Consider the following 14516-nt stretch of genomic DNA (forward strand, 5'->3'; position numbering starts at 1 on the left):
ATCCATAAACCTCCTGAGAAGAAATTTCATCTATGAAAGTTTCTCTAACACCAAAGCTTCATTCTTCTAATCTCCATTACAGATTTTCAGATAGATCTAATACCTAATGCCTTTTCTTATGACTGCTTTATCTCCAGGAAGTAAGTTTCTTGTTCCTGCTCTGTTACCATTTATCTTGATTTCTTTAATTATTTTTCAGCCGGTCTCCTTAATCCTCTTAATTATAGCTTCTTCAAAATTTACCCCTATGTACTCTACTTGCACTATTATCAGATGATTTCATTATCAATTATCTGTAAAATTAGTTCTTAAATTATTCTTGGTTTTTAATAACTTACTGTTCTCAGCCATCAACCTTTCCAATTCTAAGGTGGTATTTTTAGATACGTTTCTTATTCTCTTTCTCAGGGCCATTAATCAAAGGCCATACCAGTTCTTTTCCCACAAATACTGTGAAGTACCCTAGCCCTTCTCAGGATCTAGGGCTCAAACCAATGTTCTTGAAATGAGTGAGCCAAGGAATAAGCTGAGGTGTTTGTCAAATTTTCACCCCATTTTCCATAAATCTTGACTCAGAGACCCAGGTGGGACCCAAGAAAATGTTTTAAACAAGCATCCACAGGATTTTTTAGGAAACCCAGAACCATAAATGCAAAGTGTAGATAGAAGGACTCCCAGATGGGAGCTAACAGATTCTAGAATACCACCACTAGAAATTCCTCAATCTTTTGGCCAATAGTTGAAAGAATCTAATATTGCTTCTATTAAATCCTCAGGGAAAGTATGGGCAGGACATTATCCCATCCATAAGCAAGTCAGTGAGGCAGCACACTTAGTGACCTGGGGAAGTGGAGGCCAAATGAACTCAAATGATGCTTCTGTATCACTGAGCCTCAGTCTCTTCTCTAATATGAAGATAACATTCTCCTCTGTGGAGTAATTGAGAGCGATAAATGAGATAGCATGCAAAGCATTTATCTCAGACTCAATCCTATTGTGAGTGTTAAGTAAATACTAGCCCATATTTTTCTTCTGCGAAATTTTGATACTTCAGTATTTTTTATTCTTAATAACCGTTTACATTCCTAAAAGAACATGGCCTGAGTGAAAGATTTTGCATTGTACTGGGATCTTGAAGGTGTTTTAAATGATTACTTGATCAGAAACTCAAAAACAAAAAATTCTTTGTTTCCTCATGTGTTTGAGTTTCCTTTATTTGAACTCATGAAAACTCAGAAAACTGAGTAAAATATCGTAAGCACAGTGTCTGTTAGGAAAAGCAACACTTCTGTATGTCACTATATCATTTTGTCCTTTCCCCAGGTCCTAATAAAATGTACTGAAGTCCCAGAGAATGGACATTTTCTTCTGTGGAAACATGATAGCATCACAAGTTCTAGCCATGGATCCATTTCCTATGGGAAACTTGTCAATATTTCACATGTCCTACCAAGTTCAAGAAAGGGAAACAAAAATGAACTGTGAATGTTATCTTATGGAGATTCTCAACAGAGAAGACTAACAAGGTCCTAGAAAAGACTGGCTGGTGGTTTATGCCTCTATTCTAGTAATTTTTTTTTTTATTTTAATAACTACCTCTCCTAAAGGGAGCAATGTTTTAGGACAGGCAAGAGTTTAAGTGACTTTAAGTATGCCATATGTGCACCCATAAACTTTACATTCCTTTGTTCAACTTCTTCACATTATTTATTCAACAAATAATGTATTTGTTCAATAAAATAAAAATCAAATGCCTAATACATATTAAGCACTGTCTCAGATTCTAGGCCCTTTTACCTTCAGCTGACATCAGTGAGTGTTTATGTTTTACCAAAAAATATTTATGAATTTCACATAGATTAACTTAACAATTAAGGAAGTAATGCAGTTAATTGTATCTCCATTTACATATGAGAAAGTTGAAAAACAGGCAGGTGTGACAAACTGAGGTCATAGAGCAGGTAGATAAGAGCCCCATGACTGAAACCCAGGCATTTTACCTCTGGAACTCTCATATGTAAGCACTATGTTTTACCACTTTAAGACACCTTCCATGATATTCAGAGTTATAATCTTCTGAAAGAGCAGATGTGGAAAGATCTACTAATAAACAAAAATAGGAGATAGATGCTGTGGCCTGAAAGATATATACTCCAACTTTTGGGGTTTCTCAGCTGTCAATCCTTTTCAAAACTGTTCCAGATGAAAACAATCACCTTGCCCAAAGTCAGGCTCCTTATTAGGCAGCCCGTATTCCAGGGTCATCCTACATGAAGGAACTGTTCCAAGGGCCACTGCAACTTCACATATTTCCATGGAGCTCTCTGGGGTCTTCTCTGAAACTGCATCACAGTCCAGAATCTCCCTCTGCTCAATTCATCTTCCTTCCCTTTTCTTCCACAAGTGTCAATCTTCAGAACCATACCTAATAAACCTTCATCTTCCATACTAATCTCCATATCAGAGACTAAGGCTGCAAATACTAAGACACGCCATAATCCAAGCAAAATTTGAGTAAGGTAAAGGATGAGAGTAGAAAATCATTAACTTCTAGAGGAAATTTCTGTTGGCCATGCTGAAGGATAAAAGAAGCATACATCTATTACATTCCCAATTATAAAATAAAATAAAATCTGGCCATTTTTCTTTCTGCTAATTATTAAAAGACATTAGGTAGTTCATAGAATCTATGAGAGCATTAATGAACACAGCTCTGAAATTACATTACTAAAACAATACCTACACACATGCAGGACATCTGCACATGAAACATCACTACCTCAGCCACTCAGCAATCCTCACAACTGAGACTGGACTTCAAAACATCTTCCACTGTCACCCAGAGAACTGTGCAACCTCCACATCACACATCAGAGCAAAACTCATGCACACTCACCTCTCAGTGGTGCTAATTTCTGTAAATCAAGCATGAACTCAGCAATCTGATCATCTGCCCACATGCTTGCAGCAAGGATATCTAAGGATGTGTACTTTCAATAGGTGAGACTTGTTTGAAAAAGTAAAAAAAAAATGTAAAGAGAATGTTCAAAGATAATTGTTTTAGTCAGCTATTTTGCTGTGACCAAAGGAACTAACCAAAACAATTGTCAAGGAGGAAAACTTTATTTGAGGACTCATGGTTTCAGAGGGCTTAGTCCATAGAAGACTGGCTCCATTCCTCAGGGATCCAGGTGAGGCAGAACATTATGGCAGAAGAGTGTGGCAGAGGGAAACAGCTCACATTGTCATGAAGCAGAGAGAGTCTCCACTTATCAAATATATACAAATATATACCCAAAGCCATGCCCCAATTCCTACCTCCTCCAGCCACAAGACTATCACTTCAGTTACCACTCATTTAATCCCTACTAGGGGATTAAATCACTGATTGAGTTAAGGCTCTTATAATTCAATCATTTCTCCTCTGAACCTTCATGCACTGTCTCACATGTGAGGTTTTAGGGAACACCTCACATCCAAACCGTAACAATAATGGATGGATGAATGTTCATAAGCAATCAATGTCCACCATGCAAGGACTACTTGGATTTTCATCTTTATATAGCAGTTCTGTATAATCTTTCAAGGAATTGTATTATACCACAACAAATAGAATAGGAAATAGCCGCTATCTCTTGACCAAATGTTTACTATATTTTTCAATTCTAAATACCCACAGAAATTGGCATCAGATTAATTATGTATATTTACCATGCTGTGGAAGCATTTTGAAGTTCCTTCTAACTTGTTCCCAATCAATTTTTAATGGTTTAAATTCATCTTTACACTTTAAATTCATTGTAGATTTTGTATGGCACAATAACATGAACCAAAGGCAATGATCAAATAAATTACCGTATTCCTAGAAATAATAGTCCAAATGATTCCTGCTCACTGAAAAATGTATGGAATTGTAATACACATTTACATATTTTACTCATAATTGCAATACATTCTTTCACTCTTGGGATTAGGTCAATTATTTCTGACTTGAGACAAACTACCTTAGTTGGAAGAAACATTTGTCATAATTATTACTAAAGTCAATATGTAATAAACCACTCTGCTGCCATTTTATAACACAATTGTAATGTAGTCTTACGCAGTTAAATTACTTTTGTAAAGATAGCTAAAATCTTCAAAATTCTGATACTCTTAATATTCTTGCTTAGTCAAACGTAGGGGTAATTTAAAACTGTGATCTAAGGTGCACAATTATTGACAGAATGAGCATGTTCTGCACCATTTGCCTGTGAATCATTGACAGACAAACAAAGGATTCAAAGAAAGCAGGAGAATCTGATTAATCACTCTTTTCTATGCTTTGGCTAATTTTTTTCCCATATCAAAACAAAACACACATATCAGTAAATTAAAAAAATTGAGGGAATATTCTTTGAACTGTTGTTAAGTGCCATCTCCAATATTATATTTGCACCAAGATTTAGCAACCTCCTTGTCACTTAACCATCTTTTTTTGATGAAATCAAAAGCAAAAATACATATGCTATAGTAATAGCACCAGTAATGTTTATTTTAATGAGAATTAAAAGAAAAATAATCTATGGCTTTCCAAAATCCTACTTATAAAGTTATTTTAATGTATAGGGCATTGCCTAAATACATGAGACAAAATCTTTGTTGCTATCTCTGGAGTCTGAACTTTTCCTTAGATGTAAAATACTTATGTGCTTGTTAAGACTCAAAGGGATAAAATGTAATTTGCATGCAACAGCCTTGCTTCTCACGGTAATTATGAATCTATAAAAATAAAAGAATGAAGTTTCTGACAAGCTAGGTATTGGCTTCAAAAAAGAGAGAATCCTTTTTTAATTAATAAGAGATATGAAAATGAAAAATATTATTTGACTATTGAACTGCCTATACAAAGAAAAATCAACAAACAGATTAATTGAAAAAAGTTATTCCAACTACTTTAGGGACCTGGTTTGGGGGAAAGAAGAAAGGCATGATTGACATTTCTGCTTTTAGCTAATTGCTTTGGCATTATATTCATACAAACACAGGCTCATTGTTTTTCTGACACTCTTAAGAAATTCTTCACCACTATCTTACCCAGGTGGAAAACACTGTAAAATAAACAAGAAATAATGAAAAATCTTTTCATATCATTATAACAAATACATAAGTATTCTTGATGTCAGGATCGTTTATATGTTGATATCCTCTAATATTGCTGAGCAACTGGAAATTTCAACCAAACAGATAAAATGAAAAACTCAAAGTTTAGGAAAAATGGGGCTAGACAGAAACAAGATCTAATGACAACAAAGATTAAGTGCAAAGCAAAGATCTGCTGTGTTTACCAACCATGTTATAAGTAAAATTAAGAACTAATGCTTTATTTGAAACAAGATGCAAGACTTGGGAAAGAAAAATAATAATATATTTGTTAGTAGGCAATATGATGAAGTCAGACCAAGACTTGAATGCCATATTGACCCCTTCCTAGGAAGGCGACTTACAGGAAAGGGCATCCATTTGTCTTTGCTTTCTTTATCAACAAAATGAGGCAAATGCTAATATTGCCTTCACAAATACATATTAGAATTAAATTTTCTCTGGTCCAATATCTGTTTTGTTTTTCTGAGACAAATGTAATTCACTGCAATATTGAATTCCTGGCAAAGACAACAAAAGGTGAAAAGTCCAAAAATAGCATACTAATAGAAATTGGGCATATATGTAACAATCTAGCACCATCTGAAAAATAGCCTACCTAAGAGTTTTATGAGAGCTCCAGCTTCTCTCATTTTATCTACTCTGGAAATGTCAGTGCCTAATATAATCATCAAACCCTATCTACTAAGTCCAGGTATTGATATGCTGTTAGACATAGGATAGTTTTCACTTCTGGTTTTTGAAAATGAAAGATTTCTTAATTTAAAGAATAATTGAAAAATTATATGAGAAATCTGTGTATTTTATTGAATATTCATGTAGTACATCTTTAAAACTATTAAAGATATGGAGAGTTCTAGTAGTAACTTTGGCCTATAACTTAAATGCTGCCCAGTGTTTTCAAGTTAAGGCATAGTTTCACATAAACCATCAATCTCTAGCTTCAAATAACATCAAAAAAGTTCTAGTCACCCTATATGCAGCCATATATCTCCTTGTAACTAGTTAGATATAGCCAAGCAGTCAACTACTGTGGCTTTTTTTTTTTTAATTGAGGACTAGGGTTTTAAGAGGTTTAGCAACTAGTTGCAGCCTGGCCCAGATTTAATGAAACAAATGGGCCAGTGTGTGTTATATACAGGCTCCTTCTTCTCTTCACCCTTGTTCATCTCTAGTTTCTCTCCTTATGACTTTCCTCACTGGTCCAATGTCTATCATGTCCTAGTGATAAGATTTCAATATCTTTGCTACAGTTTGCAGAAAACCTTTAGTGCTGAGTGAAGTGAGTAGAGGACACTGGAATTTGTCCATGAGTTAGTAACTGGGAGTGCAAAGTGGTTGGGCACCAGAAAAATGGGACCAAGAGACCATGCAAAATAAAAAAGCAGAATGAGATCAGTTAGTCTGAAGAATTATCAAAGCCAAAAATCCAGGCCAAGAAATGAAAAGCATGTACCAGGCAAAGGCCTTAATGCCAGGAATGGCAATATAGAAGATGGGCAATAGGAATGGTAAAATAAAAGATGAGTGATTAACTGAGATTCCATTTCATATAAGGAAAGATCTTTCTGAATTCCATATTGGCTCTTCTTTGGAGAAGTAATAAGGCAATTTTGTTCAGTAGGTTTTAGCACTTGCAAGTAAGTAAATTATTCCCCACCTGTATACTCTTAAAAATGGTGCCTGTTGTCATTACTCACAAACCTTCAGTTGTTATATTCTGCTGAGCTCTATCCAACCTGACAATGATTTGCACATATTCTGCAGCAATTGGTTATCTTTGACATAACCGAATGATTGGAATGGTAACAGGTATTCTACCATCCCTTTATCTGAAAGAATCTCTTCCAATTGTGGGACATGAGCAAAAAATAGATTCATTAATTGGAAAGATATCTTTTTGTCATAATATTTCTTGGTAACACCATTAAATATCAGCACCTCCTGTGACAACACTCAAGTGTGTTTCTGTTTCAATATTTTAAAACTAACAGAGAAAAGAGTTCAAACACATTGGAAGGTCAGAGCGCTTTCCTAGAAGGAAAAAGCTAAAATTTTGTACTTCTGTATGATAAATATCTTTTCTACCACAAAACAATGTATGTTCCTATTTTCAGTAATACTAATTTACAATCCTGATATATGGTTAATCATAACAAAACTAAGCTATAATTAGAGACTTATACGGGGAAAAAATGTATTTTCCAGATAACTGTTAGGCTCTGATCTTTAGACTTGATAGTTTTCCCTAGGATTTAGCAGCGTGTATAAAGTCTCCCACTGTCAAGTCTACAGAGGCAACTACATGACCAGCTTATTTTCAGCCTCCTATTCCTGAGCTTCCATTCTATACCTGAATATCTCCACCATTACATCACCACCTGATTCCTCAAAGTTATGTCCAAAACTAATGTTACCTCCTCTACAAAATCTGTTCCTTTTCCTATGGGCTTTATCCCTGCTAATATAAATGATTACCTGTTATCCCCGTTTAAAAAAAAAATGTTTGACAAATACTTTTCTGTCCATAGTGAGTGGGTAGTGAAGTCTTAGATTCCTCCTTAACAGTACCTCTTCATCTATCTGTCCACTAGTTCCCATTCTTAACACCAATATGCTCTCATAAACTATTATCTCACATCTAGACTCTAGCAAAATCCCCAAATAGACTTTTGCTTTTGGAGGACTCCTCTTTCTAATCTATCTCAAACACAACTGTTTCATCCATCTTTCTGGAGATAATGTCATATCACTCACCCCTCTCAACAGCTTTTTATGGCTTCCTATTGCCAGCTGAATGAAGTTGAAATATTTTTACTCAACCTGTGAATCATAGCCTCTGTGACTCTACCATAATCTGTCTTTCCAATCTCTTCAATTTATACACAATTCTGCTAATCAAAAGCATGTACTGGATTGCTTCTCACTGCTTTAGCTGTCTGAATATTGTTGAGGACATTATTTAGCCTTCTTTTACGAAGGTACAAATAAAAGATTTCTGTCAGAACTTGTGTTAAAGTATTACTTCCTTTGGCTAAGCTTCTTTTTCTTTTATTAGAGCAATTTCTTTTTTTAAATTATTATTATGGTTGTTACATAGTTCAGCCAATCTGTGGCTGAATTATGTCAACAACAATTTGTCCTGTGCTCCAGACATCTGTGCTCATTTTTTACTGGTCAGTTTTTTTCTTTTAATTTCTATTTATATTTTCTATGGTGCCTTGATTATCTTTTAACATATATGTGCAAACCATCTATATTTCTGAAATGAGACAGGGCAAACAAACTTCTCTCATAAGTTTAGTTTGAATGGAACAGTATGTAGAGCTTATTTTATTGTCCCCACAGAATGCATACTGCTATATTCTGATTACATGCTTATGTTTGCCTGTCCTATCCTTGCATCTTCAAACAGACCTGGTCACTCACTGTACGTTAGCATGCCAGTAGAATATCTCCAAGTTCTTATTTCTTGTTCATGAATCCACACTTACTCTTCCCTTACATATCTTCATGCCTAGATCAGCTCCTTATGTCTCCCTCAGATTCTCTCTCAGGCTTCTTCAGCTTAAACTCCAGATGCTTCCCCATGTATTTGGAATTGTTGCTCACCTCTCCTCCTAAATAACCGCCTAAGAAACTCAAGTCACCCAATTCAGTTTCACCAGTTCTCTCAGAAAGCAAGACCAGCTATTTTTACTACCCCCAAAAGACCTTTGTTCTAATTTACACATTTCTAAAATCCTAACCATTCTTCAACTCCTTGCATTCATCTCCTCCTTACAGTATTCCACAACTTCCTCTCCTCCTATAATCAAACAGCTACATTCTCAAATATGTAACACTGAACTGCTTTTCAAATTAAGTCCTTATTTCTTGCTTTTGGAAGGACAAATACAGATTTTTTTTAAAAAGAGGCTCAAATTTCCCTATTAAAAAATAAAGTTTTCGCCCTTCTTTTTCAGGATTTTCTTTACATAATTTGAAATTTTAGGTCCTTTCACCTCTCTTTTGCATGTATATAAATTCTCTTGAGGACTACATAGACCCTTTGTCAATTTAGTGATTTAGGAATGTCTTTCCCAAGGGTCTGAGAGCCATCCCTTTGAACTGTAAACATCAAGGGAGACAGCACCCCAGTTCTCTGTTGTGGGAATTAATATTCAGAGAGTTGAAGCTTTTTTCTAGATTAGTCTTTTCAAATGCTAATTGGTCCTAAAGTGTGTATTCCTGAGGACTATAGTTCAAAAGGAACTTACCCCACTAAGATGAAGATCAAAATTAGAAAAAAATCATCAAAATAAAATGTAACTTGTCAATTTAAAAAAAATAAAAAGAAACTTAAATAGGTTTCAGATTTTACATTTTTTGTAAAGTATTTTAAAGAAATTAAGGAAGTTTATGCTTTCAAATTAGTGTTTCCCTGACACCTTGCATGGACATTAGCTGGAAGTCTCTTCTCTTAAACCATAAAGGAATCTCTATTTACAACCTTGCAATCCTGCAGAGTCCAGACATTATTGTTTTTCTCTTTGCAATCTTGACTCTGTCCTTGATAAATTCAACAACTCTCAAGGTTTTAAATGTCATCTGTAAGCCAACACTTTCAAATTTATGTCCTCAGACTGAACCTCTCATGCAACATCTGGGCTTTTTCATCTAGTTGCCCACTTGACATCTCTACTTGGATGCTTAATACACATTTTAAACTTGAAATGCCAACAATTCAGATCATATGTTATTCATCTATTTTATCACAGCAGTGTTTTGCTTAGTGTCTAACATATAGTAAATGAATATATAATATTTTTATTGAGTGAATTTATATTTTCTAATTTCACATACAATAAAACATTTTAGAAAAGCTAATTTTATTCCAATTGCATCTAATGTCAAATGTTATTGTGTATACATTCTGACAGTATAAATAATATGGTTAATAATTCCACTAAACTTCTTGACTTAGTTCATTTTATCTCTGCCTAAAGAAAAGTGAAGGCAGTATGCAAAGATATCTGGCATTAATTTTGCTAAAAATACATTGCCACAAGTCATGGGAAAATATATCAACAGCATCAAAATCTTCATTACACTTTCACAAATCATGTAATTGGAATTAGGTCTATCTGTAATTATTAAGGAATTTGTTAGGTCTATCTCTAAGATATAGAAAAGTTGACCACACAGTTTAAGGGGAGATTCAAGATGACAGATTAGAGATACCCATATACTTTTCTACAAGATAAAACCAAAATAATAGTGAGGTTCTGGGGATCAAGCCTTAGACTTCACACAAAGCAGGCAAGGGTTCTGCCACTAAACTACACTCAAAGCCTCCCTGAGAGAATCTGCTCCTAGCTCTACCTATGACCCAATCCTGCTGAAAATTTAACAGACACTTTAACTTAAAAAATAGGGAAGGCAAGAGCCACCTGCTGATGACCCATCACCCAATGGGCACAGCTAGGGGGAATTTTTTTTGTCCCATTCCCAGACAGTCATTGCAACAGTAACAGAAGAAAGAAATTACATAATAATTGTTGAAGACACTGAATTTACAAGGCTTATAAGTCATAAGTTACGCCACTGCCTCTCAGATTGCAAACAACTGAGAAGACTGGATATGAGAGTGACATAGAAAGGGAACCATGATCCTTGCCCCTGCCTGTCCCCAAGAAATACTTGAAACTGCATCATTGTCTAAACAGAATAAAAATTTCAGGCCTTTCACCATAATTAAGGCAACCAGTATCCAAATCACTTTCAAGAGCCAATATCAACTGTATCCATGAAAACCTCCATCACCTGATGGGCCTTCTACTCTGTTTAGCAGAAGTCACAGTAAGTGTACCCCTACTACTTTGCTGTCTGCCCCACACCTGTCTGAATTATCAGAGGGACCTGACTCATAAGAGATGTGTACAGAAAGTGGGTTCCACATAATATGCTTTCAGTCAAAACCCACCAATCACTGTCAAAAAAAGTCATAAGGAATTAAGTCTATGAAGTCCAATTTGGAATAAGTTCAACATCACACAAACTGAGGACATCCAAAGTCTCATTTTCAAGAGAAAGTCACCAAGACAGACACATAAAAGTAGAAGAGATATCCAAACAGATGTGCAAATGCCAACATATTAACAGGAGAAATATGAAAAAAGCATAACCCTCTAGAAACATACAGCAAAGATATCAAGTGAATGAAATACTAGATACAGAATTTAAAACAATGTTTTTTGAAAAGCTCAATAAAATCCAAAAGAATACAAACCATAGTTGAATGAATTAAGAAAGACATGGGAGGATATAAATAAGAAGTTCAGCAAAGATATTGAGATTTTGAAAAAGAACAAAACAGAAGCTCAATAAGTCAGATTAAAAACTCACTTGGAAGCCTCAATGACAGACTACATGAAGCACATAGCTTCAAGACAAGTCTGGAAAAATACTAAAATCAGATAAAAATTAAGAAAAGAATCAGAATGAAGAGAACACATTAGATCACTGTAAAACCATTAATAGATCAAACATCCACATAATTGGCATACCTGAGGGAGAAGAATTAAGTACTGAGGGTACAGAAAACCTATTCAATGAAATAAAAGAAGAAAGCTTCCCAAATCTTGGAAAAGACATGGACATCCAGATATAGGAGGCATTTAGATTCCCGAATAGACATGACCAGAAAAAAAAAAACCTTCAATGACATTATATTTAAATTATTGAAAAAGTAGAACAAAAAAAAGAATATGAAAAGCTGCCAGAATAAAACACCAAATCACATTAGGATAACACCAAACTCATTAGGATAACAGCAGATTTCTTGGCAGAAACACTAAAGACCAAAAGGGTCTGGAATGATGTATTTCAAGTCCTGAAAGAAAATTATGGACAACCAAGATTACTATACCCAGCAATGTTATTCTTCAAAATAGAAGAAATAAAGCATAAACTAAGGAAATCAATGCCCAAAATACCACCATTACAGAACATACTTAAGGGAATCTTGCATCCAGAAAAGAAAGGTAAGCACAATTATAAGAGCATATGAAAGCATAAATCCCACAATAGACAGGCAAGTGACAAATGGAAGATAACTAAACATTATTAACATAATAAAATATTAAATTTCTAAGATCAAAAAAGAGGGAAAGAAATTAACATTGAATACTCAAAAAAAACCCAAGACAACAAGAATACATACTTTTAATAATAACTCTGACTGTAAATACATACTTTTAATAATAACTCTGATTATAAATGGTCTTCATGTCCAGTTGAAAGACAGACTATAAAAATGGATTAAAAGACAGAACACAGCAATATGCTAACCCCAAGAATTCACCTGACCTGCAAAGATACAGAAATTGAAACGAAAGAGTGGCAAAAATTATTTCAAGTAAATGGAATCTGAAAGGAAGCAGAAGTAGCAATATTTATATATGACAAAATAGAATAAGACAAAATCATCTAGAGGAGACAAAGAAAGTCACTGAATGTTAATGAAAAACAATTCATTAATAAGATCTAATGATATTCACTGAATGTTGCAGCACCCAATTTTATAAAACAAACACTGCTAAACATATAGGGAGAAATAGATCTTAATACAATAACAAGTAGATGGCATGAATTTTTCACTTTGACCAGTAGATAATTCAGACATTAAAAAAAAACAAAGGAATAGAGTTAAATTACACTGTAGATCAAGAGGCCATAACATATCTATAGAATATTTCATCCAACCACCTTAGAATATACAATAGTTTCATCAGTACATAGACATTTTTAAAAATAGATAATATGTTAGGCCACAAAATAAATCTTGAAGTCAAAAATTGGAAATAATTTCATGAACTTATCTGATCACAATGGAATGAAACTAGAAATAAACAGTAAGTGAAGTGGAAGAAATTATACTATCACATGAAGATTCAATAACACACTATTGAACAAATGATGGGTCATTGAAGAAATCAGAGGGGAAATTTGAAAATTCCTTGAATCAAATAAACATAGAATCACAACATACCAAAACCTGTGGGATATAGTGAAAGCAATACCAAGAGGAGTGCGTATAGCAATGAGTACCTACCTGAAGAAAAATAGAAGGATCTCAAATAAATGACCTTACATATCTCAAGGTCTTAGAAAAACAAGAACAAACCCATTCCCAAATCAGTATAATAATAGAAATAAAACAGATCAGAATATAAATAAATAAGAGACTAAGAACAATATAAGAACACAAGAACAATCTCAAGAATCAGTTGGATGAAGATTCTGGACTTTTTTCTCAGTCCTTTATTCTGTTCCTTTGTTCTACAAATCTATTTTCATGCCAATACTGTGCTGTTCCAATGGCTCTATATACTTTTGAAACGAGTTATTGTGATGCCTCCAGAATTGTTCTTTTTTCTCGGGATCATATTGACTATTTCGGGTCTTTTGTGCTTTCATATTAATTTTAGGATTTTTTTCTAGCTCTGTGAAGAATATCATGGATATTTTAAGGGAGACAGCATTGAAATCTGTACAGCCCTGGGAGAAAAAATGAAAATACAAAACAAAATACACATGTACCCCCACACCCAGACACCAGCATAGAAATATTGCTGAGACGAACAAATACCAAACAAAGAAATAGTCTTAAAACCCATGATCAGGTGACTGTGGGGTAATCAGCATCAAAGAAGTCACGCCTGTCCCAGATTGGTATTATCTACTGGAAGCACAAAAGAAGAAACACTGACTTATAATGTTCTTATTAAAGTGAAGTAGTATAGAAATAAATATAACAATATGCAAATAAAATCTTATAAACATGCCGTGGAGATGAGTAATGGAAGTGTGTCAGCAGTTACTTGTTTTGATAAAGCATGGATCAAACATGTCTCCTTCTTAAACTTATAAGATTCAAGGAAAGCTCATTTGACTGAACCAAAATTCTCAGACACCAAAAGAAATAGCCAATTAATAATGTTTTCCTGAAGCATCATTTGCTGGTGTGAGATTCAACTGCAGACATCTCAAATGGAAAATTTTAATTTCAATTTTCTTTTGTAAGATGTCATATGGTTTGTTGTTATGAGTAAACGTACTTTTTGGAGACAGGCAAAGACAAAGAAGTTTTGAAAATTATCAGGGGATGAAGATTACTTGAATTTATGATTTTGATTTTCAAAGCTCTTATGGCAAAGACCCTGCATTCTCTCTGTTCTTCTTTCTAGTACTACCTTATCTTACCCTCAACTCTGCCAACCTAGTGATTTAAACTTTTCTTGCTCTTGACTCTTGCCCTTAAAGTACTTTGCCTAAATCTCTAAATAGTTACACACACACACACACACAAAAAAAAAAAAAAAAAAAAAAAA

This window comes from Marmota marmota, unplaced genomic scaffold, assembly GCF_001458135.2.
Source record: "Marmota marmota marmota unplaced genomic scaffold, marMar, whole genome shotgun sequence".
NCBI lineage: Eukaryota > Metazoa > Chordata > Mammalia > Rodentia > Sciuridae > Marmota > Marmota marmota.